Raw genomic sequence first — 6,629 nt, 5'->3', positions numbered from 1 at the left:
TTAGGTGCAATCCATCCTTCTTGTACAGGTCACTACTACCCCAGAAGAGATTCCAGTGATCCAAAAATGTGAATCCTTCTCCCATACACCAGCTCCTCAGCCATGCACTCATCTGCTCTATCCTCCTATTCCTGCCCTTACTAGCTCGTAGCACTGGGAGTAATCCAGATATTACTACCCTTGAGGATCTCCTTTTTAAATTTCTGCCTAACTCTCTGTAATCTCCCTTCAGAGTCTCTTCCAATGTCGTTGGTTCCAATGTGGACAATGACCTCCTGCTGGCCCCTCTCCCCTGTGAGAACATTCTGCACCCTCTCTGAGACATCCTTGATCCTGGCACCAAGGAAACAACACACCATTCTGCTTTTTCTCTGTCTGTACCTCGGACTACAGAATCCCCTAACACAATTGATCTCTTGGGAGCCGACGTACCCCTTGTTGCATTAGAGTCAGTCTCAATACCAGAAACTTGGCTGTTCTCTACGTTCCCTGAGAATCCATCACCCCCTACGTTTTCCAAAACAGCATACCTGTTTGAAATGGGTATATCCACAAAAGACTCCCGCCCTAGGTGTCGACCTCTATTACCCTTCCTGGAGTTAACCCATCTATGTGACTGTATCTGAAACTTGCCCCCTTCCTCTCATTGCCATCCATCACATACTGTTGCTGTTGAAAATTCCTCATCGCTTCTATCTGTCTCTCCAACCGATCCACTCGATCTGATAAGATTTGCATCCAACAGCATTTATGGCAGATATAATCCGCAGTAACCTTTAAACTCTCTTTAAACTTCCACATCTGACAAGTAGTACATATCACTGCAAAGGCCATTTTTGCTCCTTCACAATCTACAGAACCAGAAAATAACACCGACTTATTCCTCTACAAACACTGCCCCAGGTTAGATTAATAGCTATGGCTTATATTTTAAGTTTAATCAAGAGACTTATCTTCAAAAACATATAATCAAGAAAAAACCCACTGTTCTGACAAATACAACCTTTGTCTTGGACAGACTTAAAATAACAATTAACTTATCTAATTCTGTGCTGTGAACTTCGTGCAACAGTCCCTCCAAGATTAGTCATGAATTTCACTGTTTGTTAATTTTCCCAGATGCACTCCGATGTCCAGCGATACATGAATTCAAACAGCAAAGGCGGTAACTGGCAGCTTCTCTCTCTCTCTCTCTCTCTCTCCTGCACTGTCCTCACCATGTGCTTCCTTTGTCTGCTCTTCTCCCTTTTAAACTGCTGTTGTTTTGACTTTTTTGTTCCAAAGTTCCAAAACAATGCAACAGCGTATAAAACAGTAATTGCTGCTCCTGGAATTCAAGGAAATCACCTCCAGCACCTAAAATACCTCAAAAAAAGGAGCAGCTCTTACAGCCAGAAATTTTTCCCGTCTTGTCATTAATACAATTTCAGTAGGTGACACAAGGTGGGAACAATAACATGGACCTTCTCTACTTTAACCCAGGAATGCTCAGGCAAGTTGTTGCTCACCCAAGCTGAGTTAATTCAGCACAAACCAGGGTCCAACAAAGAGCTTTCTGAGCTGTAACATATTTGACAATGCTTTTAATCATTCTAAGGAGCTTTCAGACCCCTCTTAAAGAAATTTTCAAAAGTCTACAGTTACAACAATTTGAAGCTATTTTTATAATGTTCTTTCATTTCTTCAGAAAATAAAGGAAGACAGCTGCAAATAACTCTTGAGAGAACCAATTTAGAGCAATAACCAATGTGTACAAGTGATTGCATTAGCTGGTAGTTGGAGCTGCAGCAGTAGTTCAAGAATATTTTCTCTCTTCTTAATTGAAGAAAGTTGCATTAATAGTCTTGAATCATATTCTACCAGTTGCCCCTTACTGCTGCCGCAGTTGCCTCTCCCACCACATTGTGCTACTTTTATCTCTATTCATGCTAATCCATTTCCCTTGTGCTATTTGACCCAGTCAGTCATTCTGGCCTTCATACTGTGCTAATGATTCCAGGACAGAAATTCCACTTGATGCAAACAGTTGTCCATAGGTCAGTAAACTGGGCCGGAGACTGGGTCTCACCAATTGTGCCAGTTTGTTACTCATAATGAGCACTGTGCTATCTTCCTGCCCACCTTTCTTGTTGTCATTTGACCAGAGTAAGGCAGTGAAATTCAATCTGGATCTTCTGTGCATCAGTTCCTCACCTCTTCAAAATTCATTCCTTCCATTACTGATGTACAATGGCAGTGGTCCATACCATCTATAAGATGGACTGCAGCAACTTGCTGAGCATCCTGTGACAGCACCTTCCAAACCTGTGACCTCTGCATACCCTGGAAGAACATGGGTAGTAGATGTATAGCAGATGCATAACAATGTCAGTATGTGCAAGTTCTCCTTCAAGCCTCCATTATCCACTAATTTTTCATTCATTAAGCCTAGGTCAAGATTCTGGAATTCCCTTCCTGACAGCATTTGAGTACACCTACAATCAATGTAAAAAAAGGTAACATTGCCATTGTCTTACCAGATCACTGAGCCATTTTCTCAGGAGAGAGAGCTGAGTGCTGGCAGTTTAATCTGACAGTCAGGGTGCCTCATACAAAGGGGGAAAGAGTTGAGAGAGTGTGTATTTCATTTGTAACCTCAGCCAGTGTAAGAATTGAACCCAACCTGTTCGTATCATTCTGCATCATAATCCAGCCATCCAGCCAACTGAGCTAACTAACCCCATCAAGGAGTTCGCTTATTATCACTTACACAAAGGAAATTAGGTTTAGGCAACAAATGCTTACCAGCAACTCTAGGAGCACACAAACGAATAAAAATAAAAGTTAAATTCACAATTTGAAAGTGAATGTTAGAGTCAGCAAGTCATTATTAGGGAAGTTCTTAAATTCACATTGCCCTATTTTTTTGAAGCTGTGTAATGTTTGGGTTAATTTTTCAAATGTCCACATAGCAGGTTCTCATGTTTGTAGATAAATGAGATTTCCAAGGAAGATCCCTTAGCCATCAGAGTCAAGGTGTTCACAATGTATCTTCAGGATCTGCCAGATCTACCAGCTAATGCTCAAGGGGAATTGCCCAGCATCTGATGGTTCTGGGTCAGCAGTAAGGCAATTCTGGAACTACACCATCTGCCTCAATTAGACTTGTAGCCAATGTTCATCATGGGGACAAGATCACCTCCTTCCTTTCCTCACTGTCTCTGGCTCCCTTCTGACCAGTATAAGCACCAGCTGCAAAATCAGACTGTTTTAATTCCTCATACATACCACGCTGATTAATTAATACATTACTAAGCAGGGCAAACTATTTTATTGCCTTTTTACTCGAATAACAACAGGAACACAACATAGCCAATCTCACCACATTGCTCCACTTCACAAAATAGAGGGGTTATTCATAACATCCATGTGATCATCCCGTGGCCCACCCTACATGTTAGTAACTGAACATCAATTGCACAGAAGTTACTGAAATCTGTTGGTGGAAACAAAGTGATTGAGCATCTATATGGAGTTCAACTGAAAGTCAGCTTGTAGAAAGTGAGGACCACAATCTCAACCATCACCAAACCCTAACTACTCAATGCATGGAGGAAGGAAAACTCATCTTGCACCTTGGGACCCCACAAGGGATTAATGTGGATTTCACCAGTACCCTCATTTCCCCTACTCCCACCTTATCCCAGTCCCAAGCCTCTAACTCGGCACTGCCCTCTTGATCTGTCCATCGTCTTTCCCATCTATCCACTCCACCCTCCTCTCCCACCTCTCACCTTCTCCCCACCTTCATCCACCTATTGCATTCTCAGCTACCTTCCCCCCAGCCCCACCCCCTCCTTTTTATTTGTCAGCCCCCAGGGCCCACAAGCCTCATTCTTGATGAAGGGCTTTTGCCCGAAATGTTGATTCTCCTGCTCCTTGGATGCTGCCTGACCTGCTGTGCTTTTCCAGCACCACACTATCAACTGAGAGTCAGTAAAGGTAAAGCCACCCTAATCCTAGAGGACTACTCTCCCATTAGGCTGAAAGAGGCAACTTGTGGTGAATTTAATCTGAGGAACACCACGTCTTAAGAAAGGGGTGACGTTGAGAAGGTGGGATTTTCAGTACAGGAATTGAGCCTGTACTGTTGGCATTACTCTGCATCACAAAGCAACAAGCCAGTCAACTGAGCAACTGACCATCCATATTGTGAAATGCAAAGGGCTTGTCCGAATAATCTATTACAACTTTTCAAGAGGATCACTAACCTAATAATTAGGGGAAATCTATTGATGCTGTCTATATGGACTTCTGAAAGATGTATTACAAAGTCCCACGTCAGAGATTACTGGTAAAAAATGAGAGTCACTGGAATTGGAGGTAATCTTGTTATATAGTTCTGTGTGAGGGAGGTCTCAGAGAGTAAAGCTTTATGACTTGTTTCCAATATGTGGCATGTGAAAAATAGTACTCACCTGGGACCTGTTCTGCAGTGTTTGCTTTGCATTGTTTTTTCTGAATGACTTGGATGAAGGAACGGAGGGCTAGGTATCCAGGTTGAAAGCAAAGACCTCATAGAAAATTATTTGGATAAGAGTAGGAAATTATGAATGGTCATAGACTGAGTGTGAAAATCCAAGACAAATGGAAAGTAAACCTGGCATCATCTGCTTTGGATCTGAAACAGTATACTACAATATTTTTCACATGGTAGAAGATTAGCAGCTATGAAGGACCACAGGATTTTTATTTATTCTTCCATGGAAGATGGATATTCCTGGGAAGGCCAACATTTGTTGCCTATCTCTAATTGTCCTATAACTGAATGGTTTGCTAGAAGATTTAGAGAGCAGTTAAGAATCGCTCATATTGCTGTGGGTGGCATGATGGTTAGCACTGCTGCCTCACAGTGTCAGAGACGTGTGTTTGATTCCAGCCTTGGGTGGCTGTCTGTGTGGAGTTTGCACATTCTCCCCGTGTCTGCGTGGGCTTCCTCTGGTGCTCCAGTTTCCTCTCGTAGTCCAACGATGTGCTGGTTACATGGATTGGCCATGAGAAATGCAGGGTTACAGGGATAGGGTAGGGGTTGAGTCTGGGTGGATGCTCTTTGAAGGATCAGTATGGGCTGAATGGCCAGCTTCCACACTAGGGATTTTATGAATGAGAGTCTGGAGTCATGAGTTGGTAAGGACCAGGTTTCCTTTTCAATAGGACACTACAGAACTATATGAGTTTTTACAACATTCAATGACAGTTTTATGGTTACCATTGCAGATTTTTCCCCCTAATATTTCAGATTTATAGATTAATTCTTAATTCTTATAGCTGCCATGGTGTAATTTAAATCAGAGAATTAGGCTGGGCCTAATTATTGGATCAATGATCCAATGACATTATCACTACACCACTGATTCTCTCTGATGCGGATTAGGTTTGAGTGTTCGCATGTACAATTCACTAAAAACCCACTGCATAGTATGAAAAGTATTCACAAATCTACTGGAGTGTTGCCTTTGGTTTAAGGGGAGTGGAATTCAGAATGAAGAAAAATGCTTCAAAAATAATTTGGCTTCTTGGTCTGAACCCCATGTTAGGCACAAAACCTCAAGAAAGATGTGCTCAGCTTGGAATGGCTCAAGGATGAAGGGTTAACAAGTTGCCCGAAGGTGACTTACATTTCTTTCAGGGTAGATGGTGAGCCAAGTATTTAAAATTGTTAAGGGATTCAATAAGTTAAATATCCTAACAAAATAGCGCAATCATAAAACTAGAGTCAGGCCAGATCAGAGTAAGATTCGGAAGTATACCTTTTCACAAATGTATATTTCATTCCTCAAAATTGATTATTGTTTTGCGGGAAGGCCTGAAGTGCTGAATCATTTTCTCACCACAGATGTTGCCTGACCTGCCGAGTGTTTCTGGTACTTTTTGTTCTTATTTCAGATTTCTAGCATGCACATATTTCCAGAATAGTCATGTGGAATATTGAAACAGCTTTCAGTGACTGCATGGCCTCCAGTTTCTGTGTAACATGCATCATGCAACTCGGACAGATTGCTCTATGATGCCATTCCAGTAAAATAGATGTTTGAATGTAAACTGCAGCCTATTTTTGTGTCACATTCTGGAGCAGCCTTGCCAGATGCATTCAAAGACACATACATTGCAGGAAAACTTTGGAGGGATAAGCAGTCAAGTCCTGAAGGCACACTTTATGACAATGCAGATTTGGGACAAATGCTTGCTGCGGTAATCAGCAAGGCAAGTTAATGTTAACTTGGCATTTTTCCTCAGGTCTGCGATCCTCCTCCACATTTACAGCCAGCACACTGGCTGATAGGAGCATTGTGCCAACTGTCTCCTACCAGCTGTTTCAGCTGGCACTGGTCTAGGAAGGATACCTTTTGTGTGCCAAAGAGGCCACCCTAACTTTGTTTTACTGAATGCATCAGGATCTCAAGGGCATCAGATACAAATATATCTGGACATAGTTTGAACTCCATTGTTGGTGAGAGATAAAATGAATCTTTCACATCTCACGCTTAAGGAAATGTAATTCATTGGATTTACTGGTTTGAATTTTAAAATATTTATTTCATTCCTTTATTTAATGAATTTTATATTTAGATCCTAAGGGAAAAACCTTG

The sequence above is a fragment of the Hemiscyllium ocellatum genome, chromosome 29, assembly GCF_020745735.1.
Source record: "Hemiscyllium ocellatum isolate sHemOce1 chromosome 29, sHemOce1.pat.X.cur, whole genome shotgun sequence".
Lineage (NCBI taxonomy): Eukaryota > Metazoa > Chordata > Chondrichthyes > Orectolobiformes > Hemiscylliidae > Hemiscyllium > Hemiscyllium ocellatum.
This window is presented reverse-complemented; position numbering follows the sequence as displayed.